The sequence below is a fragment of the Ovis canadensis genome, chromosome 20, assembly GCF_042477335.2.
Source record: "Ovis canadensis isolate MfBH-ARS-UI-01 breed Bighorn chromosome 20, ARS-UI_OviCan_v2, whole genome shotgun sequence".
In the NCBI taxonomy this organism is placed as follows: domain Eukaryota; kingdom Metazoa; phylum Chordata; class Mammalia; order Artiodactyla; family Bovidae; genus Ovis; species Ovis canadensis.
The window spans coordinates 65,661,127-65,687,133 of NC_091264.1; the positions used below are offsets into that span (position 1 = coordinate 65,661,127).

Genomic DNA, 26,007 nt, shown 5'->3' on the forward strand with positions numbered 1-26,007 from the left:
GTGACCTGTTACACCCCGCATGGCTTGTCTGAGCAGGCTTCCAGAATGTTGATCTGCTCTTCCGTTAACGGAGCATGTCTTTGCTGTGTGTCTGCAGGAGGCACGGCTTGCTTTGATGCCTCTGGGAGCATGAGGATACGTAGGGCATACTCTGCCCTCCAGAACTGCACAGCTTTGGAGGGACTTAATGCACATGACAAACTTTGTGTTGTCCAAGTATTAGAGGCCCCATGACTGGTTCACCCAGCCTCAGGGCTCTGGGAGAAGTCCCTGACTGCTGGAAATAGCGCGGACTGTGTTCTGGGTGGACAGTGGGTACAAGAGTGCAGGGGGAGAGGGGAGGGCGGTGGGGGACAGTGAGGTCAAATGTAGTAATACTGGGAGGATATTTAATAATTTATCGCAGAGAAGGAAATGAAAACCCACTCCAGTACTCTCGCCTAGAGAATTCCATGGACGGAGGAGCCTGGTGGGCTACCGTCCAGGGAGTCGCAGAGTCAGACATGACTGAGTGACTAACACATATGTAACAATTTACGAAATTCCATTCTCCTTGCTCCTTTCCAGAAAGATTCTGAGGTGGCTTCAACAAAAATCACCTCATTGGACCATCCTAAGGAGAATGAAGAAGGCAGGAGTCTGCAGTGAGGGAGGGCCGTAGAAAGATGGAGATTGTGCCCCCAGTGCCAAGGACTGCTGTCCGGTGGGCGTGAGACTCGGCTCTGGGCTCCCTGACAGTCGAGACAGAGTGGGTGGGCGGGTGAGGCTTCGTTAGCCCTGAGCTCTCGGGGACATAGAGCAGAATGACACACGAGGAGCTTAGTAGAGTCGTCCCCCCGACGGGCCGTGGGAGCACCTCGGGTGGGTGGGGACTTGGGAGAAGTGAACGGTCAGCGTTTGTGGACGCGTCTTGGTCTTCCCGCTGACGGCTGTGTCAGGCTGGTCTCTGCAAGGAGCGTAGGCAGGTTGGAACTTAGGTTGTTTCGTCGAGTCTGCTTGGTAGGACGGTGTTTTGAGGATGGAGGAGTTGCACCGGTGAGCCCTTCGTGCCCACAGGTACCCTGGGTCTGCCTTACGAAGCAGTGTCGACGTGCTTGGACATCTCCGCAGGCCCGAGTTCCAGAGTTCTGCGCCACGACGCATGGAAGACAAAGTTCTCCTCTGCCCGTGGTTGGAAAGGCAGTCCTGGTCAAGAGGAGCTGCCTTGCTGGAGACCGCACGTTCGTGCCGAGTCTTGTGTAGAGCGAAGGGATGAGCTGTTTGGGCTGGCAAGGTCTGATCATTCACGCTGTAATATTCCGTCTTGGAATTGCATCTTCATGGCCGTGTTTCTTATTTTCACTGGTCTGATTGTGTTCTAGCTGCCGAAGGTCCCCCGTAGCTTTAAAGGGAACGTACGTGAAGCAGGTGCCCAGGCTCCTGGGCTTCTCTGCTCCCTGCAGGTTGGGGTCTGTCGCCGCTGACAGGCCCGCGTTTCTGAGGAGACTGAAGTCCCCCATTCCAGTCTCCTGTACCCCGACACGTAAGCTGGGAAACCTCCTGGCCTGCTCTTGACACGCACGGCTGACTTGCCTTTTCCCTGATGGGGGTCGACTCTGCACAGATGCTTCCCTCACTTATGAGAGGCCTCCCGCTTCTCTCCTCCAAGAAGCCTTGTGTTCAGGCTGAGAGTGGTTCTCTATTTCATATCTCCTAAATTTCCAGGAGCAATTTTTTTCACGCTTAATTGGTCTCCTCCTGGAGGCAGTTACATTTGGGGGCAGACCATCCTCTATTTAGTCACAGACGTGCTAGTGACCGTGGTTTGGTCAGCGTCGGCAGGCATTTGAGCGCCAGCCATGTGTCCCGCCCTGGGGCTGCGATGGAACAGGCATCCCAGGGGGAGCCTGCTTGTGGCCCCAATGTTCCTGATGGTGACGTGGCAGTGGCGAGGGGCGATGACGGTGACTGAGGCATGCGGGCGTCCACTGTGTGCCGAGCATTGCCCAGTGGGCTCTGCATCTGTTTCCCTTTCGGAGCAGGGAGCCCTCCTATGAGGCAGTTTTCTTGTCACCCCTGGGAAAGGCAGAGGTTAAACACTTTGCCCAGAGGAAACTCCCATGCTTGTTTACAAAGTCAGATGTGAAATATAAATCCCAGTAATTTTATTTCTTATCAAGTTTTTAACTAGTATTAACTGACTCTAAGGACAGGTAAATAACTTTTAAGGAGAGGTGGATAGATTGTCACATTTGAAATAAAGCGTATTCAAGAGTGTTTTTCTTTCTGCACTTGTGAAAGGATGCAGATCACAGCAGTAAGGCAGATCTGTGCCGATCACCATGTTCTCTGCTGCTCACTGTCTTTTCTTTGCTGTCATTTGGGTCACACTCTCTTGGCATTTATCTTGTGAGCTCTCTGGAGGCTGGGACTCTGTCTTGGGGCGGTGGGGGAAGGCTTGGGTTTCGTGGCCAGCGTGGGTTTGAGCTGCTGCTTGACCCCTTAGTCAGTGTGGGCATGGAGTTCACCATTGCTGCCCTGTTGGAAGAGTGATTCCTACCAGATAGAAAAGAGGCCTTAGCAATGACAAACCGAGATAACACATTAAACAGCAGAGCGATTACGTTGCCTACAAAGATCTGTAGAGTCAAAGCTATGGTTTTCCCAGTAGTCATGTAAGGATCTGAGAGCTGGATGATAAAAAAGGCAGAGCCCTGAATAATTGATGCCTTTGAATTGTGGTGCTAGAGAAGACTCTTGAGAGTCCCTTGGGCAGCAAGCAGATCAAACCAGTCAGTCCTAAAGGAAATCAACCCTGAATATTCACTGGAAGGACGGATGCTGAAGCTAAAGCTCCAATACTTTGGCCACCTCATGCAAAGAGCCGACTCATTGGAAAAGACCCTGATGCTGGGAAAGATTGAAGGTGGGAGGAGAAGGGGATGACAGAGGATGAGATGGCTGGATGGCATCACCAACTCAATGGACATGAGTTTGAGCAAATTCTGAGAGATGGTAAGGGACAGATCTTGCATGCTGCAATCTGTGGGGTCGCAGAGAGTCAGACACGACTTAGCAACTGAACAACAAGAAATCTGGTGTGAAATAGAGAGCTGACTAGGATGGGCCTTCTCTTCACAGAGCAGCCAGATAGTAAGCGTTCTTGCATATGAGGAGAGGGCATTGCACGTGGAGGGTACAATAGTCAGCCTTGCTTTGTGCAGGCAGAAAGTTCCACGGGATTTGGATCAGCTGCAGGCTGTAAACCTCTTTGCCGTCCAGTGGGTCTTACAGGCAAGCAGATCTGGGAGCCGGGCTTATCCTCCCGGGCGAGAGGATTGCTGGCCGTGGTTGGACGCTAATCCTGTGCAGCGTGAGTGCTCTAGGATGGCAGGTCCTGCTTTGGTCGGAGACTGTTACCTGGTGGGGAGTTTTTTATGTCTTTACGTTACACGTAGTTAGTTGATTAGCTGAGTAAAGACAGTGGACTTGAATGAGAATCAGAGGCTGGGTTTTGACTCCAGTTAATTGTACAGCTGTGATTTTCTTCTGAATCTGTCATGTGAAGGGGTCACCTGGCGACCTCTAAAGTCTGTTCAGAGTGAAATGTACTGTAACAGCAGGATTGAATGCTAATTGTAATCTGTTGAGGGCAAAAAATCTTGTATTTAAGCAGCACAGTCATTTAAAATATAAGTTTTAAAGATAAGTCCAATAGGAGAATTTTAAAAAGTGACTATTAACTGTAGTTGTTCAGTGGCTAAGTCATATCCAACTCTTTTTGACCCCATGGAAGTAGCACCCTAGGCTCCTCTGTCCTTCACTATCTCCTGGAGTTGGCTCAAAATTAACCGTAGTGAATTTATAATTAAATGTATATACTGGAAAGAGATGAGTTGGTATTTTGCTAGAAATTATAGGGTTAAAAGCAGAAAATCTGAGCTGTCTGCCATGGTAGGTTTTACCAAATGAAGTGATTTTTTGGTGAAGAAGGCTTTTAAATTCCTGTTGCTTGTGTTTTTGGATTAAAATGTTAAAAGCTATAAGAATCTATATTTTGTGCTTAGTGTTTAATAGTGGAGGTTTTTTCACGCAGTAAATATCTGCCAGCCCCCTTCATGATCACAGCCTTGTCATGGCAGAAGGGCTTGCATAACTCAGTGAGGTCTGAGCCATGCCGTGCAGGCCGCCCGAGATGAACGGGCTGTAGTGGAGGGTCCTGGCGAAATGTCCACTGGAGAAGGGAATGGCAAACCACTCCAATATTCTTGCCGCAAGAACCCCATGAACAATATGACAAGGCAAAAAGATATACCACCAGAAAATGAGCTCCCCTAGGTCGGAACGTGTCCAGTGTGCTGCTGGGGAAGGTCGGAGGGCAGTTAGTGACAGCTCCAGCAAGGATGAAGCATCTGCGCCAAAGTGGAAGCGGCGCTCAGCTGTGGAAGTGTCAGTGTTCATGGGAACCAGAGATCACATTGCCAGCATTCGTTGGATCGTAGAGAAAGCAAGGGAATTCCAGAAAAATATCTACTTCTGCTTTGTTGACTATGTGGAAGCCTTAGACTGTGCGGATGACACAATCTGGAAAGTTCTCAGAGAGATGGGAATACCAGACCACCTTAACCTGCCTCCTGAGAAACCCGTATGCAGGTCAGGAGGCAAAGGTTGGAAATGGACGTGGAACAACTGACTGGTTTGAATATGAGAAAGGAGTATGTTGAGGCTGTATATTGTCACCCTAGTTATTTAACTTATATGCAGAGTACATCATCGGAGAAGGCAATGGCACCCCACTCCAGTACTCTGGCCTGGAAAATGCCATGGACAGAGGAGCCTGGTGGGCTCCAGTCCATGGGGTCGCTAAGAGTCAGATACGACTGAGCGACTTCACTTTCACACGTTGGAGAAGGAAATGGCAACCCACTCCGGTGTTCTTGCCTGGAGAATCCCAGGGACAGGGGAGCCTGGTGGGCTGCTGTCTATGGGGTCGCACAGAGTCGGACACAACTGAAGTGGCTTAGCAGCAGCAGAGTACATCATGCGAAATGCTAGGCTGGAAGACTCACAAGCTGGAATCAAGATTGCCGGGAGAAATATCAACAACCTCAGATATGCAGATAATACCACTCTAATGGCAGAAAGTGAAGAGGAACTAAATAGACTCTTGATGAGGGTAAAAAAGGAGAGTGAAAAAGCTGGCTTAAAACTCAACTTTCAGGAAACTAAGATCGTGGTATCTGGTGCCATCACTTCATGGCAAATAGACGGGGGAAAAAGTGCTTCCACTTTATTTTGGGAGACTTTATTTTGGGGGGCTTCAAAATCACTGCAGATGGTGACTGCAGCCATGAAATTAAAAGACACTTGCTCCTTGGAAGAAAAGCGGTGACTAACCTAGACAGCATATTAAAAAGCAGAGACATTACTTTGCTGACAAAGGTCATTTTAGTCAAAGCTATGGTTTTTCCAGTAGTCATATACGGATGTGAGAGTTAGACCATAAAGAAGGCTGAGCACTGAAGAATTGATGCCTTTGAACTGTGGTGCCGGAGAAGACTCTTGAGAGTCCCTTGACCTGCAAGGAGATCCAGCCAGTCAACCCTAAAGGAGATCAGCCCTGAGTATCCCTTAGAGAGACTGACGCTGAAGTTGATGCTCCGGTACTTTGGCCACTGATGTGAAGAGCCGACTGATGGACAAAGACTCTGATGCTGGGAGAGATTGAGGTCAAAAGGGGAAGGGAGCTGCAGAGGACGAGATGGTTAGATAGCATCTCTGACTCAACGGACATGAGTTTGAACAAAGTCTGGGAGAGTGGGAACCAGGGAAGCCTGACGTGCTGCAGTCCCTGGGGTCACAAAGGGTCAGACACGACTCAGCGACTGAACAACAGCAAGTACCTGCTGAGGTTTATCCTGTGCTGAGTTAGGTGCTGGGGACTCGGCCGCCAGCACGGTGGCTGGGGTGTTTCCCCAGGGCCCGATCGTCTGGGGGTGCACGTCATTTGACAGGTAACTTCACAGCATGTTAATTTCTGTGATCAGAGTAAGTGGGTCACTGCGGCAGGCGCGTAACATGCTGTGGTTGTTCGCATGCGAGGATGCCCGGGTGGGCCTGCGGCGGGGCCGCTGTGGTCTAGTTCTCATTGCGTGAGCACACTGAGAAGCGGGTGTCCTGGCTTGCTGTCTCAGAAATGATGCGGGGAATAAGGAGAAGGTGCTCCTGCCATGCCCTGTGTTGGGTCTGGGGGATGAGCTAGGAGGAGTCCTGAGTCTCAGCCCATCTCAGATTTCATAGACTGAGAAAACCTTGAGAATGATATGCAGTGGCCAAGTTTTTATCCTGAATGTGGGGACTTTAAGCAGAGTCCTCCGTGGCACCAGCCAGCTTGCACACCGAAGTGTAACAAGGATGTGTTGTCAGAGTAAAGAACAGTCACAGATTTCGTCCTCTGGGCTGTGCGGCCTCCTTTTGTGTTAATATTTCTCTTCTCATTTTGTGAAAGAGTGGGTTGTGACTGTGTCATGGATTGGTATTGGTCTATCGGTAACATCTGGTGCCCTCCACGGAATACTGCGCTGTGAGAAAAGAGTTACTTGTCTGATTCTCAGGGCTCAAGTATAAGTCTCCGGGCCTGCGATGACCGCGTTTTCTGGACGGCAGGGTAGGACACGTCCCATGACTCATGCCCTGGAGCAGGCCGAGTCCTGGACATCAGGGCTGTCGGGAAGGGCGAGCAGGGCCTGCCCACCGTGCCCACCACGTCCTGCTGGTGCCCGCTGACTGCTGGGCACCGTGCACGGTGCTTGCGAGCACGAGGAGCCGCCTGCTGGAGAGTTCGTTTGTCGCCATGTTCCTTGGCACGCTGGGCAGAGCCCACTTCGCAGAGAGTACCGCAGCAGCCTTGGGGCCAGGACCCCCGCCCCTCTGACAGCTGTGGACCTGGGCTGCCTCCGAGGGCGCCGGAGGGAAGGTGCAGATTCTTGCTGTTTCAGGTCTAACTTGGGAGCCTGAAACTGAAATCAGGTTTGGGGCGGTTCTGACTGGTTTTGACTTGGCTTTATGACATTGGTCAAACCTCGGTACGCCCTGCAGGGTGGGTATTGAGTGAATTTCTCAAGGGTGAATAGGAAGAGTTCGGGAGGGGTTGTTTTTCAGGGGAGGTGATAATACATGGTGGGTTTTTCAGAAAGTTTTGCTTTTTAATGTAAACCTTGGGAAGGAAACAGAAGTTAGAACAAATGCGGAACCTCTTCTGTTGTTTTCTTTTAGCTTTTTTGTGGACTGTAGTTTTTCATTTCACCACCTCCCCCCGCCCCCCATCCATTTTGACTGTTTAGGAACTTTTGAATTATTTCAGTTTATGTGGTGTTTATTTTCCATTGAGCTGTGTTTCAGTCTTTAGTAATGTTTGAGCGTATAGATTTTAAGTTTATTCTATTACCAGACTGTTATTTTGGAGATTTTGGTTTTAATTCCTAGAACAAGGGGGTGTCTTAGAAGGAACCCTTTATGGCAAGCAGGCCAGTGGCTGGGGCCCGGCTGGAGGCCAGAAGCCCCTGTGGGGCCCCTTGCTCGGTGGCAGCTTGGCTTGTGTCGAGGAAGCCTGGGGTTCCTTCCCGCTGGGCCACTTCTCCCACCTGGGCTGATTTTCTTCTCTTTGGACACACTTTCTGGAAGAGGCAGATGCGCGCAGGGCGTGAAGGCCTGGATGCCTCCCTGGGTTTCCTGGCTGGAGTTCCCAGCGCGTGTAATGGAGACGGGACTTGAGGAGGGCGGGTCAATCTGGTGTCATCTGGTGTGGCTTGGGCTCGGGGAGGACTTGGGGAGCAGCCTCCAGCCGGGCTCTTTAGGGGGTCTCTGGGTGGCTGGGGCCCTTCGCTGGGGAAGGGGGTCCTGGGGACTGATGCCTGGGTTTCACTGAAGGATGGGCTTGTGTCCCTCCATGCCCAGAGCTGAGCCGCTGGGGACAGGTGTGGGAGCCTGTGCTCAAGGGGCGCAGGGGAGCTCTGGGCAGCCTGCACGTGGCCGGGGCCAGGGGAGCGGGCCTGGCCGCTGAGACCACCGCCCCTGCGGCCCGGGTTGCACCTGTGCAGACACACCCTTGTTCCAGAACCCGGAGGAGGCAGTCCTTGCCTCTCCACCCTGTCCTCCAGCCTACCCCGCCTCACCCCCTGCTCCCGTCTCCGCGGCTCCGGCTCACTCTCTAGGAATCACTGACATTCTGCCAGCATCAGCGGTCCTCTAGATTTGGCGCTCGTTCCAAAAGAAGGCTTTGTTTTTCTCCTTGGTGTTTGACCTTCGATTCCAGTCCTCCTCAGAGATGCCCAGGTTCTGCAGCTGCAGTAGGAACCAGCTGGGCAGCGTCGACAGCTCTCAGCTTGGATGGTCTCGGGTCCTCCCACTTCAGTCTGCTGGCCTCGGGGTGGGACTCAACCTTGGCTGCTTGGGGGACAGTCCCAGTGACTCAGGAGTGAGCTGGGGCCGAGCGGATGGTGGCGGCAGCTTGACGATGGAGCTTGTCGATTCCCGAACACTTTACCCAGTTTTAAAAACAGTGACACGTGCATACTGTAGAGAAACTGCGACGTGTGAGAGGGTATAAAGCCTCAGGGGAAAGTGCACCACCACAGTGACACCAGCCAGAGCCAGCCGCTGGCAGCGGCGATGTCGCTGCTTTCTTTCGTTGTTCCCTCTGTTTCTGAATCACTTCCCTGCCTTTCAGCAAACCGTTCTGCCTAGACTGGGACAGGCTCCCCTGGCCGCCCTGGACTCCCGCTAATCTTCCGTAGGAGTCCGCGAGGGTGGGCAGGGCCGTCCAGGGGTGAGGGACCCCACCTTAAGGCTCCTCACCGCACGGCCCACGCGGCACCTCCTTGCCTGGGCCACAGCCGTCACAGACTCTGCTTGTAGATTTTGGCTTATGTGTTAAGTCATTTTCTGTTTTCAGTGAGATTATGTAATTTAGGGGAATACACGCGAGTAGGATCAAGAGTTCGTTAATTTTGACATGTTAAAGGCAAAACCTTCAAAGAAAACTCGCTGTTATGTCTTGAAGATCGCTGTTTCAGAGCCTCGGATCCCGTCACTGCTCATCCTGCCGGGACGTTTCCATGCCATCGGTGCCGGGACGTCTTCATGCCTTCGGTGTGGGGACAGTTGCTCTTGGCATGCGTTTCAGTTCACTTTTGTCATTGCTGTGTTCCATGAGAGCACTTTATTAACTTGATTCGTTGACATTTAAATTTAATTCTAACACATAGCAATGCCAGGAGTTGGTTTCATTTTTATTCTTACACACAGTTTTCATCTGTAAACCTACCTCTTAGGTCCCATCGTGGTCTCCTGCAGCTCTGATGAATTCTGTCAGAGTTTGGAGCCTGCATCCTGGCCCCTCTGTAGAGGAGACTCGCTTCCCAGGTTTTCTATTTTTCTGCCCAGGAGCCTGGGTTCTGCACCCAAGGCCAGTCCTAAGGAAAGACAAGCTTGTGCGCAGCAGGGCGCGTACCAGGATGGTTCCTCACACTAGGAGGGTGGTGGAGGGCCCACCTGGCCGAGGGCCCCCGGACCAAGGGCCCACCTGGCCGAGGGCCCGCCTGGCCGAGGACCACCAGGCACTGTCAGGATTCCTCCTGGATTTTCTCCTCGTGAGCCTGGCTGTGCGCAGGCGTGGTGGACTGTTGGAGCGTCTTGGCTGCCAGCTTGGCCAGGTGTCGCCGTGTACACACACACACACACACGCACGCACGCACGCACGCATGCACGCACACACACGCGCACACACACGCACACACACGCACGTGCACACACATGCACACACACGCACGCACACACATGCACACACACGCATGCACGCACACACGCACGCACACACACACGCACACACACGCGCGCGCACACACACACGCACGCACACACGCATGCACACACACACGCACGCACACACACGCATGCACGCACACACGCACGCACACACACACGCACGCGCGCACACACACGCACACACACACGCATGCACACACACACGCACGCACACACACACACACGCACACTGTCTCTCTCTCTCTCTTCTTCAGCGGAGACCTTAAGGCCTGCAGTGAGAGCAGCTTATCATGAGGGACAGAGGTCACCTGCCTGAGAACGCAGTGCTGTAGGGGCAGGACTCTGGCCCCCTGATTGCCTTGTGGGTGGTGACTGTGCCCGGAGAGCTGAGAAAGCAAACAGTGGGTTCTTGTTTAAACAGCCCTGGAAGGGGCAGTCAGGTTGTGTGCAGGTCTTGGTCCGGGTGGAAAGGGGCGCCAGCCTCCATCCCCCCCCTCCTCTCACCTCTAAGCGTTTCCTTATTCTGCCCTCCTGACGTTTCGCAGCCTCTCCCTCTGGTCTCCAGCTTAGTGTGTGATTGCAGGTGCTTTGCTACTTCCTTTCTGCTGTGATATTGATCTTTAGTATGGGCATGTAGCAAACACAGGGGTCCAGATGCAGACAGGGAAGTTGGAGGGCTGCTGGTGAGCCAGCATTGCCAGGAGAGGCCCAGAGGGACCGCGTGCATGCGCGTGGGCCTGGGGCAAGGCGGTTTAGAGGGAGCCCCTGGGGTGGGAGAGCAAAGGCTCCGGTCTAGTTTTGGGACTTTGAGACTCAGGCTTTACCCTCTGGGAACCTTGGAGTCTTAGTCTATTGAATGAAGGTAATTCACCCTTAATTGCAGGGTTGTTGGTCCGTAGGCTAGTTTACGGTAAGTGGTATGGCTTTTGTAATCTGAAACACTTCAAAATACACACACATTAAAGTATATGAAGTATCCAAAATTAAAACCATACACACCTCAGGTTATTGAAGCGTTGTTGGGGGCGGAGGGGGGGGAGGACAGAAGCTAAGGTATGTCAGTGTGCTGTGGTGTCGGAGGGGAGTCGAGCCAGCACCTGCTTTCCACTGCAGGATGTGAAAGCAAGCTGCAGAAGTGAATCCCTCAACTTCTGGCGAGACAGACTCTCGGTCCAGGCAGCGGCTGTAAATGCAAGTGCTCAGTGACCCCTGAGCGCCGATCTGACTGCCTGGCCTCCATCCTGCCTTTCCTGGGGGACAGGGTTTCCATACCATCGCTTTCCTCTGTCCCTGGGGGAGAGGGGACTGGAGGTGATTTGGGCACAGAAGGCTGGGGTTTGTTTTGTCCTTTATCACTTTCCTTTGACCTCCCAGCTTCCCGAGGGGTTTCTGAGCATCTTGGTTTTCAGATGAGTTCTTCGTGACCCTCCAGCTTTGTTTTCCTCTTGTTTCCTGAGATTTCGTTATGACTCCCAGATCTGCTTCAGAAAGGGGCGAGCGGGCAAGTGCCTTGCCAGGCTCGGGACGGAGTGCCTGCCTGGCCCGCGGGAGGGTGTGCGGGCCCGCAGGCCCTGCGACAGTGCCCACGCCAGCCTTTCCTCAGCTCCTCTGCAGCTGAGAGCGCCTGTTCTCCGTCAGCGCTTCCTTCAGACGCAGCTGGAATACTCCCAGAGCCTAAATGAATTTGGTTAAAACACGCCAGGCGTTTTGCTCTCTGAAGCATAGCCCGTCTTGTCTTCCTTTTGGAGGACTGTTGTTTCCTGACGGCACACCCCCAAGAAGGGCTGCCCCCGTGGGGCTGGGAAGGTCAGAGAGGGGTGAGAAAGAACCGCCTTGCCCGCGAGGAGCTCACTGAGTTGTATTAAGATGCCCGGAGCTCAGTCACTCCTATCAGAGCCATTATACGCGTAGTTGAGGCAGTGCTCGGACTATCTCTAATAACAGCAGCTAAAACACACCCAGTGTTTGCATGCGTCAAGCCCTGTGTGTGCTCGGATCCTGCACGTTTAATCCTCACAAGGGCACCATCACTGCAAAAGCCATTCACAAAATTATTATGAGCACAGTTGGGTATTTACTATTTAAAACGGTTGGGGGGCCTTTTTATCCACCTTACACCTCGGTAAAGGACTTGAGTTCAAAAGCAAGTTGGTGAAATTATATATATCTCCTTTAAAATTAAACAGCAAACCACAAATATAAACCTTCACCTAATATTAAAATATTTTGTCTGATACGCTATATTTTATTACGTGAATGTCATATTGTATTATAACGACATTAGAGTATATTAAAAGTATCCCGCAATCCTGCATCCCAGGAAGGCCCGGGCTCTCCTGCCTTGGGGAGGGACGGGGAGCAAAGACCCCAAAGAGGAGAGCAGGCCGGGGGTGGGCAGTGCAGGGTTCTCGCGATGGGAAAGGAAGAGAGGAGAGCAGGCCGGTGGGGGTCAGGGCTCCTGGAGGTGGAGTTGGGGTGGTTGGTGGGGAAGGAAGAGAGGAGGGCGGGCGGCGGGACGTCCAGGGCCTCGGGAGGCTTAAGCAGATTCCAGGACATCATGGCCCGGGCTGCAGGGAGACTGGCCTGAGGCCCGCCGCCGCCCCCACCCCTGGTGAGGACAGAGGGCAGCCCCAGGCCCCTCCCACTGCAGGACACGGATCTCCCTCTGGAGGGACCACTGCCACATGGCCCCGTCACAGTGGCCGGGGCTGAACCACGGGCTCCAGCCCCAGGGGCACGGTGGGTGGCAGGAGGGCTCCCCCCGCCCAGTGGTGATGGCTGAGTTCAGGTCCTTTAAAGTGGGTGCAGTGGGTGGGGGTCCTGGCAGGTGGGCGGCTGCCGGAGGACAGTCAGGTGTGCAGTGTGAGTGTGTGTGATGTGTGGTGGGAGGGGGTCGCCTGATCCCCGGCGGTTCTGTTTGTCTGTAGAGATCACACTTCGTTGTGTGAGGATTGACAGCAGCAGGTCTCAGGGAGGCAGGGTTTTTTCGTTTTTGTAACTGTCCTTGGATGGTAGACCCTTCTAACTAAATCCTCGCTCTTTCTCTATAGAAAAGTGCAGCAAGTGTGTGCACACGCGTATCTACACGCTCAAACACACTCGCTTACACAGAGCCCTGCGTGTGTCACAGAGGCCTGAGGGTCTCCGGAAAGACATGCGCGTTCCTCTGATTAGGTTGTAGTCAGTTTCAGGCAAACCGTTCAGCACCATGGTAATCCAGGTCGCGTCCCAGCCACCGGTTCTATGAAGACCTACAAGACCTTCTAGAACTAACACCAAAAAAAGATCCTTTCCATCACAGGGGCTTCGGTGCAAAAGCAGACAGTGAAGAGATACCTGGAGTAACGGGCAAGTTTGGCTTCATTACAAAATGAAGCAGGGCAAAGGCCGAGAACACAGTGGCTATAGCAAGCACCCTCTTCCAATAACACGGGAGCCAGCTGTACACATGGGCATCACCAGGTGGTCAGTACTGGAATCAGATTGATTATATTCTTTGTAGCCAAAGATCGAGAAGCTATATGATCAGCAGAACCGAGTTCTGGAGCTGACTGTGCCTCAGATCGTGAGCTTCTTATTGTAAAATTCAGGCTTAAATTGAAGAAAGCAGAGAAAACCACTAGGCCATTCAGGTATGATCTAAATCAAGTCCCTTATGATTATGCAGTGGAGGTGGCAAATAGATCCAAGGGATCAGAGCTGGATGGACAGAAGTCCTTAACCTTGTACAGGACTGACCAGAACTGTCTGCACGGAGAAGAACGCAGGAAGGCAAGTGGCTGTCCGAGGAGCTTTACGAACTGCAGTTACTCGTTTGCAGCGAAATTCATTTCATGTGTAGCGCTGTATTTTTCCATGACCCCCCACCCCATCCCAGATTTTTAAGAGTAAACTCTGTGCACAGTATCATAGCTGTATTTAGCATCGTATTTACCTGTAAATGATTCTCTTACAAAATACTATGCTATCAATACTGTATTTACCAACTTAATAATAATTAATACAGTCAGACATCTGTCAGTATTCCGATTGCCCCAGTTGTCTCCTCGCTGTTTTTAATAATTCATTTATTTGTACCAACTGCCTATGGCCGGTTCCCCCCGTGGTGCCCTTTCCATCATTCCTGCGTGGCCCATGGGCACACGTTCAGGTTTACAGACTTGATCAAGCTCATTCTTGGTCTGAGGGTGGGTGAGGGCCAGAGTCGCTGCCGCCTGCCCCTGGAGCTCCTGTCAGGAGGAGTGCACGGCCTCGTTTTCCTTCTTACAGCGTCGGTAGACACTGAGGGGCGCCGTCAAGGTGCACTGTTTCATTAGAGGCTGCGAAGTGGTGATAATTGAATTCTGTAGCCCCTTCTTCACTGATTAGCTGAAATGCTTCCTGAAAGAGAAGCTTGTGAGTCCTTGGCTACCCTGAGGAGTAGGAGATTCAAGATAGGTCATCCGTTCTTTTCCTTTGTCAGTTCTTACTGAGCTGGTCTGTAGCATCCTCTAAGGGCCAGCTGGTTTCGGATCTTTATGAACTCACGGAATTAGATCTTCTCCACGTGTCCAGTGCTCGGTCTGTTGACACTCCCCTGGCCTTGTCTGTGACCTGGAGAACCTTCCGTTCGGCCTCCGCGTCCCTCGGGGCCGGCCTTGGTGGTCCCGGCTTCCTTTGCTCTCCAGGGGGATGGGGCGGTCCGTGTGTGTTTCTGCTCCAAATCTGGGATCAGTTATTTTTCCAAGGAGCTCAGGGCAGGTTTATTTTAATTTTGAAAGTCTTAAACTAAGAAATGAGCAGCCTTTTCTGTGTTTCTGCTGCTGCAGCTGAGGCAGTGGTTTTGGTGGAGGGTCCGCAGCGTCGGGAGCCTCCTGCCCCGCCTCGGTCTGCAGTCATGCGGTGTGTCACGCGTGATGGGGCCGTGTCCGTGTCTGCCAGACTGTTGTGCGGAACGTGGTATTCGGCTCGCCCCGTGAGTGGTGAGAGTTCGGTCCTTCTCCACCTTGAGGGGCCCTGGCCGCCCTCATCTGTGTGCCTGGCGCCTCCCGCCTCCAGCGGCTCCTCCTCGTCCCCGCAGTCCCACGCCTGCCGCCCTCCGCCTCGGGCGGCCGGGCCTGCGCCTTGGGGCATGCCTGCAGCCGCTCCACGGGGAGGCCCCGGGCTCCCCTGGCCGCCTCAGTGGCTCTCGGAGCAGCTGGCCCCAGGCCTGCCCTTCCAGACCTGGGGGGGCTCACAGTGCTGTTTACCTGTGACCCCAGCCCCTCCCCCCACGATAATAGAGTCGCCTTCTGCACTTTTGTGACAAAGTTGATTTGTATTTTATTTGCTCTCTTTTCAAAGTGAGTTCAGGTGAGAATCTCATTTGATTACCACAGCTGCTCTTTCGAGCCTGGTGGGCCTGCATTGTTCTCATTTTAGGAATGAGGGGAGTGGAAGGCAGGCGGCCTCCCGGCCTCAGTCCCTGTGTGAGTGGCGGGTGGCAGACTCAGGGCCCAGCTGCAGAGGTGTCCACGGGGCCCCCTGCGCACGTCCGGGGCCCCTGTGCACGAGTCCCGTGTCCCCGGGTTAGCATGTCTCTGGGGCTTTCCTGAGAGCTGTTTGCTCCCTGAGGTCGAGCTTTTCCTTTGCCTCAGGGTTTTATAATTTCCAGTACATAACTGCAAACAGGAATTTACACGGAGAGCCTGTGTTCCCTTCAGTGAGTTAAAAAGTACGGGAACTAAGGTTCAGTGGGGAGTATTTTTGTCTTCCTGGCCCTGAGGTTCTTAAGTCACCTGGTGAGGGACTGGCCTTGGAGAAGAACACCCAGAAGGAATGAGAGGAAAAGGTGATGTTTTTCTGTTAAAACGTAAGGAGTGGTTTTTTTTTTTTTTTTTAAACCAAGATAGCTATTTAGAAAATAACTTCTGTTTTTACTTTCTAGGAAGATAACAGTTTGCCCCTCTGAGGTCAGAGTCCGTGTCAGGCTACACAAGTGTTGGAGTTTTCTCGAGGTCATTGTCAACTAGTAAACTCAGTGTTTTGAGTTCTGTAAGAAGTTAGCGTAACTTTGGTACACCAGCGGAGGCGCCGGCTAAGAGGAGTGTTCTCGGGCCCTTTCTAATGCAGGCGCTTCCAAAGGTGTTTTTTTTCCAGCAGCTACACTCTTCATATCAGTTTTATAGGAACGTGAGTTCCGGGCTGTGCAATTTTCAGAGAATTTGGATGTTTAAGGTTTACCTGTGTGAGGAGTGTCCTGCAGCTGCGGGATCGTGTATTATGTTCTAACAGTTGTGGTACCCGTGAGATTGTGTCCCTGAGATTTCCCCTCTCTCTTCCGGTCACACCCGTCCTTAGAAATCCCTGTCCTGCAAATGCTCCCGCTGCTGCCGTGTTCCGGCCAAGTCTGGGGAAAAGTCTAAGCCATTAGTGTGTTCTTGTGCTTGTCTCTTTAAGTCATTGAGGAAGAGCTGCTTGCGCCTGACTTTTCCAAGTAGAAAATAACATCCAGGTCACTTAAGGAGTGAGTTAGTTGAGGTATTGCTGTTTTATAATTGAATCCAGATGTTTAAAAAAATTCATGTCAGAGGTAGTATAACTTTTCTTTATCACATCACAAAATATCACATCTAGTTGACTTTTTAATCAATTGAATTACAGTGAAATTTAACACAGGTTCTAAATGAAAAACAAGTAAGTACTATAAAATTCTCCGCACAATTCTGCCATATTTATTTAATTGAATGAACTATAATTCAGAAGGGATGGGTTAAATTGTCAATTGTTGAAAGTTTAATGAAATTTTTGGTGATTGAACTGGGCTAAGTGATAGAAAAGTTGCTTATATATTATGGCTTACAAAAGCTTACCTGACAGATTAGAAGTCTCACTTCCATATGGAATACGTATTTATGGGGATTTAAAATTCTGCAGTAATTTTATAGGTTCATTATCATTAATGGTTTCTGATCCTGTAGCATAGGAGATTTTAAGAATACTAACACACGCAAAAAATTATTTTGCCTATAGGGCCTTTGAGAGTTTAAAAAAATTGCCTACTGCTTTTTAAAAAAAATTAATTTTTTTTTTACTTTACAATATTGTATTGGTTTTGCGATACATTGTCATGAATCCGCCACAGGTGTATATGTTTTCCCCATCCTGAACCCCCCTCCCACCTCCCTCCCCACACCATCTCTCTGGGTCATCCCAGTGCACCAGCCCCGAGCACCCTGTATCATGCATCGAACTTGGACTGGCAATTCGTTTCACATATGATATTATACATATTTCAATGCCATTCTCCCAAATCATCCCACCCTCGCCCTCTCTCACAGAGTCCAAACGACTGTTCTATATATCTGTGTCTCTTTTGCTGTCTTGCATACAGGGTTATTGTTACCATCTTCCTAAATTCCATATATATGCGTTAGTATACTGTATTGGTGTTTTTCTTTCTGGCTTACTTCACTCTATAATAAGTCCAGTTTCATCCACCTCGTTAGAACTGATTCAAATCTATTCTTTTTAATAGGTGAGTAATATTCCATTGTGTATATGTACCACAGCTTTCTTATCCATTCATCTGCTGATGGACAGCTAGGTTGCTTCCATGTCCTGGCTATTATAAACAGTGCTGCGATGAACATTGGGGTACAAGTGTCTCTTTCAATTCTGGTTTCCTCAGCGTGTATGCCCAGCAGTGGGATTGCTAGGTCGTATGGCAGTTCTATTTCCAGTTTTTTAAGGAATCTCCACACTGTTCTGCATAGTGGCTGTACTAGTTTGCATTCCCACCAATAGTGTAAGAGGGTTCCCTTTTCTCTGCACCTTCTCCAGCATTTATTGCTTGTAGACTTTTGGATAGCAGCCATTCTGACGGGCCTGAAATGGTACCTCATTGTGGTTTTGATTTGCGTTTCTCTGATAATGAGTGATGTTGAGCATCTTTTCATCTGTTTGTTAGCCATCTGTATGTCTTTGGAGAAATGTCTGTTTAGTTCCTTGGCCCACTGTTTGATTGGGTCGTTTATTTTTCTGGAAATGAGCTGTAGGAGTTGCTTGTATATTTTTGAGATTAATTCTTTGTCAATTACTTCATTTGCTATTATTTTCTCCTATTCTGAAGGCTGTCTTTTCACCTTGCTTATAGTTTCCTTTGTTGTGCAGAAACTTTTAATTAGGTCCCATTTGTTTATTTTTGCTTTTATTTCTGATATTCTGGGAGGTGGATCATAGAGGATCCTGCTGTGGTTTATGTTGGAGGGTGTTTTGCCTATGTTCTCCTCTAGGAGTTTTATAGTTTCTGGTGTTATGTTTAGATCTTTAATCCATTTTGAGTTTATTTTTGTGTATGGTGTTAGAAAATGATCTAGTTTCATTCTTTTACAAGAGGTTGACCAGTTTTCCCAGCACCACTTGTTAAAGAGATTGTCTTTAATCCATTGTATATTCTCGCCTCCTTTGTTGAAGATAAGGTGTCCATAGGTGTGTGGATTTATCTCTGGGCTTTCTATTTTGTTCCATTGATCTATATTTCTGTCTTTGTGCCAGTACCATACTGTCTTGATGACTGTGGCTTTGTAGTAGAGCCTGAAGTCAGGCAAGTTGATTCCTCCAGTTCCATTCTTCTTTCTCAAGATCGCTTTGGCTATTTGAGGTTTTTTGTATTCCCATACAAATTGTGAAATTATTTGTTCTAGCTCTGTGAAAAATACCATTGGTAGCTTGATAGGGATTGCATTGAATCTATAGATTGCTTTGGGTAGTATACTCATTTTCACTATACTGATATTTCTGATCCATGAACACGGTATATTTCTCCATCTACTTGTGTCCTCTTTGAATTGTTTCACCAGTGTTTTATAGTTTTCTATATATAGGTCTTTCGTTTCTTTAGGTAGATATATTCCTAAGTATTTTATTCTTTTCATTGCAATGGTGATTGGAATTGTTTCCTTAATTTCTCTTTCTGTTTTCTCATTGTTAGTGTATAGGAATGCAAGGGATTTCTGTGTTATTTTATATCCTGCCACTTTATTATAGTCATTGATTAGCTCTAGTAATTTTCTGGTGGAGTCTTTAGGGTTTTCTATGTAGAGGATCATGTCATCTGCAAACAGTGAGAATTTTACTTCTTTTCCAATTTGGATTCCTTTTATTTCTTTTTCTGCTCTGATTGCTGTGGCCAAAACTTCCAAAACTATGTTGAATAGTAGTGGTGAGAGTGGGCACCCTTGTCTTGTTCCTGACTTTAGGGGAAATGCTTTCAATTTTTCACCATTGAGGATAATGTTTGCTGTGGGTTTGTCATATATAGCTTTTATTGTGTTGAGGTATGTTCCTTCTATTCCTGCTTTCTGGAGGGTTTTTTTTTTTTTTAATCATAAATGGATGTTGGATTTTGTCAAAGGCTTTCTGTGCATCTACTGAGATAATCATATGCAAAAATCCTTAACAAAATTCTAGCAAACAGCATCCAATAACAACATCTTAAAAAGATGATACATCATGACCAAGTGGTGTCATCCCAGGGATGCAAGGACTCTTCAGTATCCGCAGATCAACTGATGCCTGCTGCCTTTTTGAGGGAGGAGCTTCAGAAAGGAGCGTTGTTGGAGAGGAGCAGAGATGGCACTGTCTTCCCTGAAGTTTAAGACGCAAGTTAGGAGATTACAGGAGAAAGAGCCACCGAGCCGCCACCAGAACACACTCAGAGTGCTCAGAGGCCCTTTGAAAAGCAGATACCTGCGGGCAGGAATAAGATTACTCTAATTACTTCTTCGACAAATGTTTGGTGGGCGTCCTGCTCAGACCCAGGGCTGAGACGGGCTGACAGGCAGAGGAGGCCAGGCCCTGGGGTTCAGCGCCCGCGTGGGGCCTGATGCGGCACCCACGGCTGTCCCCCGGCCCCGGTGTCGTGCGGGGCAGGCGGACATGACCTCGAGGAGACAGCGAGGCCGCTATGGGAGGGCGGCTGGGTGGGAGGAAGTCCCCATGCACTCGGAAGAGATGAGCCTCGCGCTGAGAGAGGGTACGCGGCTGGAGAGGAGCTTTCTGCCTGACTTTGCCTCTTCAGAGTAACAAACCCTTGCCTAGAAGGAAGCCCCCAGCGACCTCGTCTATGTCTCGGGGTCATTGCTGACCCTCGAGTGCTCCCCTGACCCGCCTGGGGCCCGCATGCACTGTGAGGGCTGGGGAAACCCACCTGGGACCGCGTGAACCCCGCTGGAGAGTGCACTGCAGGCCAGGTGCCCTCGGGCCTGGGTGGGCCAGCCCAGTCCCGTCAGCTCCCCGAGGTGGGCCAGCCCCGGCCTCGCCTTCCCACAGTGCCACCGAGGAAGAATGTGTTTCTGAACCATCCTAGGCACATTTGTTACTTAGAATAGAAACTCTAAATTGATCAACATTCAGTAGCTAGGAAACTCCATTTATATGATGCCCGTTCTTCTCTGCCGTGTGGGACAGGGAGTGTCTTTCCTCTCTTCTGCACACAGCACTGTGTACCGCCGTGCGTGCTCAGGTGGTCTTGTTTAGGTGGAATCAGCTCAGTTCTCGGTCGTGGGGGTGAGAAGTGCTCACCGCCCACGGCACTTGTTCTCAGCCGGCCAGCCACTTGGGAGCCCTCGTTTCACCAAAGCGGCTTGAGATCAGTCTTCAGCCTCCTGTTAGCCGTTGTGATAAATCATGAGCTAAGATTCCCAAGATAGATTTCCCCTTAATGTAAGGCTTAGTGTGTCTGTCTTTGTTTCTAGGACCACTTACCTGATTTTCGGCGTGGTTTTTAGTAAATGCTCGTGTTCGGTGATGCTGAACATAAGGACGATAGGCAGCAGGCATCCTTCTCCAGTTCAGTTCTTCGGTTGGAAGTGAAAGTCGCTCAATCCTGTCCGACCCTTTGCAGCGCTGTGGACTATATAGTCCATGGAATTTTCCAGGCCAGAAGAGTGGGTAGCCTATGCCTTCTCCAGGGGATCTTCCTGACCCAGGAATCGAACCTGGGTCTCCTGCATTGTAGGCGGATTCTTTACCAACTGAGCTATCAGGGAAGCCCGTGTGTGTGTGTTAAAGCTCTATCACACTTCAGGATGTGAGCGTGGATTTTGTTTTCTCACTTGGCACCTGCGAAGTCCCAGAGGGCAGGTGCGGGCCTGCGTGTTGGGGAGGAGGTTCTGGACGGGGCAGCGCTGTGCAGGACTGTGTCCCCCAGTGGGGAGGGCGCTGGGGAGTCAGCCCTGAGCGGAGGGACCCTCTAGAAGGGAGCGTTGGCAGCACCTACCCCCAGAGGTGTTAATTCTGGGTTGTGTGTGGGGCCCCCAGAACTCTTACCTTGTCTTCTAGGTTTTGACTGAAGAAAAACCCTGTCACACACGAACACTGAATTTTGCCATCGTCTAAAGTAAAGGACAGTCCCCAGCGGAGTACTCAGGAGGTCACCTTGAGAGCAGAGGTCCCAGGAGAAGTGTTAAGCGGGGCTTCTCTGACCTTATCCCAAACCCTTCTTTCTGTGCAGCGGCCCAGGGAACACTCACTCAGGGACCTTCCATAACAGGGATGGCAGCCTCGGAGTGGTGGGGGGGTGTGTGGAGCCGAGTGTGGGGTCTTTTCAGCCGTGTCCCCGCTGTGCCCACACGGGCCTGCAGGCCGTGCGTGTGCCTGTGCCTGCTGAGGTTAGGGCCTGTGAACCCGGGGTGCTCCCATCTTCCCTTCCATCAGGGATGGGGATGGAGAGCGGTGTCCAGATGGCGGTTTCAGAGCTTTCCCAACGCAGTCCACTCTGCAGGCCTTAGGATTCAGTGATTTAACAAAATCATGCCAGTTTTACTTGAAGAAAATGGTTAAAAAAAAAAATAGAAAAAGAAAAAGATCTTTCTAAAATTCTGTGCTCTCAAATTACGTCTCGGGCATGCTATTTTCTAGAGTGCTTTCCCTTCCCCTGGGAGTTTCAGCAGCACCGAGCCCGTCTACTGTCTGAGTGTTTTGAGTAATCACGTGGCCAGTTCCCTGGGAGCATTTAAGATGCGTGGACTAAGCAGTCGTTTGAGGCCCCGTGAGTGAAGAGGGACGTGTGTGCACATCCCGTGTTAAGGACACATGTACACACACACGTGCTGTACTTCTTGGTTCCCAGGATGCTGTTTTGGAGAAATGATCTCAGTTTTTCTGACCCAGAGGAATTCACGTGAGTAACCCCACAGTCCTTCAGAAAACTGCTCTGGCAGGCTCCTATCGCAGTCTTCCCAGGATAACCTTCACATGGGAAGCCTTCCAGGGCAGAAGAGGAGGGGTCTACTGTGAGAACCCTGTTTGTTTTCATTTAATGGTCGGGTACAAGTTGCTATTGTGGGTGGTATCCATTCCTTCAGCAAATATTTGTTGACCATCTTCTATGAACAAAACGCTTCTAGGAACAATGTAGATAAGTGAGCTAATGGACAATTTGGATCTGATACAGACTCTAAATTTTATTACAGTTCCAAGCTCTGTGATTATAGTGTTTTGTTTTCACTGTGACATAGACAGCCAGCTAGCTGATCGCCATTCTTCTCTTCCTTATGAACACAATTCCTGTGTTATCTGGATCAACTGTGTGCTTAGTTAAAAGGTGGCATTTTCCAGCTTGCACAGCAGACACTCTGACTCTACTGAATTCCGGCCAACGAGTATGAGTGGAAATGCTGTGTTGGCCAGCAGGAAGGGATGTGTAAGAGGCACTGGGAAAAGTGCCCCCTTGGCCTTTGCCTTCCTCTTGTCTACACCTGGTATGTGGATGTGATGTCTGGAGCTCCAGCAGCAGTTCTGGATGATGAGGTAGTCTTGAAGACAGAAGCCAGAAGGACAGAAGGCGCTTGTGTCCTGGATTATAGTCGAGCTAGTGATCAACAGCCACACCATCCCTGGACTGACTACCGCCAGACTCTCTTTATGTGACGTGTGTTAGGGTTTAACTTACATGCAGCTGCAGTGAGTTGTTTTGAGCACCTTGGGTTTCCATGCTCATCGTCAGCTTCAGTGGCATGACTGTGAGCCCCGTACTGAGCGGACCTCGGGCTCCAGCAGGGCGCTCGTCCTGCCCTGTGGCGCCTGGAAGCAGTCATTCCAGATGCAAGTAAGGAAACCCTCAGATTAAGGAATATTAATTGCACTGGTCCTGAACAAGTATGCCTGGAAAACTTTCCATGGAGGTTCTCGGAGCGCTCCCCAGATCAGCAGGTCTGGCATCAAGTGGGTGTTTGTGGTCGCCGGGCCATGCCTCGGTGCTCTGAATGAAGCTCTGGAGGGAGGTCCAGCCATCTGAGATTCGACGTGTGGCTCAGATGCAGACGGTGCTCTGAGATCGCGGCTTTGTGACCTGCACCTTGTCACTCAGACAGACAGACGGGCACACGCAGCTGAGGCTGGGGGCGGCTGGGTCTGGAGCTGCTGATGCGGCCATTTGGGTCCTGCTCGCACTGCGTTCCCTTGCTTACCGAGGAGCTGGCAGAGGAGCCCAGAAGGAGACGTGGAGATCGGTGCAGCCGGGCTTCTGATGTCTGCTGGAGCTGCCCCGGGACACGCCTGGCCCGGCCAGCTGCGGTGAGAACCCAGAGCCATCTGGTAGCGGAGGAAACAGCAGTTTGTTTGAATGGGGGCATCTGATTTCACATTTTATTACGTTCTCTGTTCTATTATCAAACTACTTCAATGGAAAATGGGCAGATCGCTCGGAAAAGATTGTGTGAAAACTGACACGCGATGAAACAGAGCGCACGCGCGGCAGGAAGCCCTCCTCTCTCTGCCCGCGCAGAAGCCTGCAGAGCACGCAAAGGCCCTGGCGCTGTGCACACAGCAGGGAAAAGGAGGCGGCCGGGCAGGATCTGGGGAGCAGAGTGCGGGGGCCTGGGGTGCAGGTGTCGAGGCCCCGACTCTGGAGCCCTTCTCCTACCTTTAGCCTCCTCATTTGCAGGGTGGAGATTACTGGGAAAAGCAAGCGAGGAAAAGTTATGTTTACGTGTTGAGGGCAATACATGTCAAATAGTAAGTAGTCAATACATATCAGTCACTACTATCTTCCTTTGTAAAACTTTTCACATAAAAACACTCAGTGTTGAAAAGTGGAAGCCGCTCTCTGCAACCCCATGGGCTGCACAGTCAGTCCGTGGAATTCTCCAGGCCAGAACACTGGAGTGGGTGGCTATCCCTTCTCCAGCAGATCTTCCTGACCCGGGAATTGACTGGGGCCTCCTGCCTTGTAGGCATTCTTTACCAGTTGAGCTGAGCTGCCAGGAAAGCCTTTGTAAAACTTCTCACACAAAAAAGTCAGTGTTAGGTAAAGCTTTGTCAAAACACACGGGCTGTACATGGACTTTTGCTTTGGAAACTGGTCATCTTAGCTTTTGGCCTTGCGGTAGCTGTAGGAGAGGGCAGACGAGAGCACCGGGCACACACCTGGGTCTGGGGGAGGGCTGCGGCCAAGCCGTGGACCCAAGGGCCCCGCCACCACGGACAGCGGAGTAGCGACAGATGGCCTGGCGGTCCCTGGTCTTCGGCCCCGGTCCCAGACCGTCAGCACAGGCATCCCTCTGCCTGCCGACAGCCGGGCTGGCCGTGGCCCTGCAGCAGGAGCCCCACACCAGGCACACTGGGCGCCCCTGGAGCGAAGGCGGCCCAGGCCCCAACCTCAGCACTGCCTGAAGCAGCTTCCTTTCTGGACGTGCGTCCCCTGACTTTCTGGACGTTTGAAAGTCAGGCTGTTCAGAGGCACCTCAGCCTCACCTCAACCCCTGCCCACCGCCCCCTTCAAGAAAAGTGTTAAATACTGGTGCATTTTGGTCCGTTGTAATTTCATCTTACTGATTATTTGTTCAAAATGGATTAGTTTTCCTAACAAGCTGCGCAGCCGTTTAAGGTTGTTCATTTCTTGTCGTGTCGTGAGGGTGTCTGCTCAGCCCCCAGCCTTCCATCCTCGGCCCAAAAGGGCTCCAGAGGCCTTCTGTCAAAGTGTACCACCGCGGAAGCAAACACAGGGCCCGCTGTCGCTGTGTGATGTGTATGCCAGTTAGTTGTTGTCGTTTAGTCACCAAGTTGTGTCCAACTCTTTGTGACCTCATGGCCTGCAGCACACCAGGCTCCTCTGTCCTCCACTATCTCCTGGACTTTGCTCAAACTCATGTCCACTGAGTCGGTGATGCCATCCAACCATCTCATCCTCTGTCGTCCCCTTCTCCTCCCGCCTTCAATCTTTCCCAGCATCAGGGCCTTTTCCAATGAGTAGGCTCTCCGCATGAGGTGGCCAAATTATTGGAGCTTCAGCTTCAGCATCAGTCCTTCCAATTGTATATTCAGGACTGATTTCCTTTACGATTGACTGGTTTGATCTCCTTGCAGTCCAAGGGACTCTCAAGAGTCTTCTCCAATACTACAGTTCAAAAGCATCAATTCTTTGGTGCTCAACATTCTTCATGGTCCAACTGTCACACCCATATGACTTCTGGAAAAACCATAGCTTGGAATATGCAGACCTTTGCTAGCAAAGTGATGTCTCTGCTTTTTAATATCCTGTCTAGGTTTGGAATAGGTTTCCTTCCAAGGAGCAAGCATCTTTTAGTTTCATGGCTGCAGTCACCATCCACAGTGATTTCAGAGCCCAAGAAAATAAAGCCTGTCGCTGCTTTCACTGTTTCCCCATCTATTTGCTATGAAGTGATGGGACCGGATGCCATGCTGTTAGTTTTCTGAATGTTGAGTTTTAAGCCAGCTTTTTCACTCTCGTCAAGAAGCTCTTTAGTTCTTCTTCACTTTCTGCCTTTAGAGTGGTGTCATCTGCATATCTAAGGTTGTTAATATTTCTCCCAGCAATCTTGATTCCAGCTTGTGTTTCATCTGGCCCGGTATTTCCCGTGATGTACTCGGCATGTCAGTGAACAAACACAAAATGTTCATTTTAAAGTCAATGACTTTCCCTAAACTGCTACAGAAAACATGGGAGGGACGTTTTAAAAGTCATCTTAAAAAAATCCTGATACGTGAAACAAAAATTGCAGCCTAAATGTCATAGCGCACAGGGCGTGCACAGAGGGACTGCTGCGCTGTGTCTGAAGAAACTTGGCGTTTTGTCTGCGAGTAAGTCAATAACAGGAATTCAGTCATAAATGCCCTGGTTTCCTGCCGGTGTGGCCCCCGGAGGCCCCCCAGGCTGGCAGGAGCACGCGCTTAAATAGCAGCTGGCAGCATGGCCTGACAGGGAGGCCTGCATTACTTCTA

The 26,007-nt window shown here is 50.7% G+C and overlaps 1 protein-coding gene across 1 annotated transcript in view; it reads left to right on the top strand.

Moving 5' to 3' along the window:
- The window catches only part of GMDS (GDP-mannose 4,6-dehydratase), a 419,586-nt gene that overhangs the window by 2,467 nt on the left and 391,112 nt on the right, over positions 1 to 26,007 (top strand). The gene's annotated exons all lie outside the window — the stretch shown is intronic.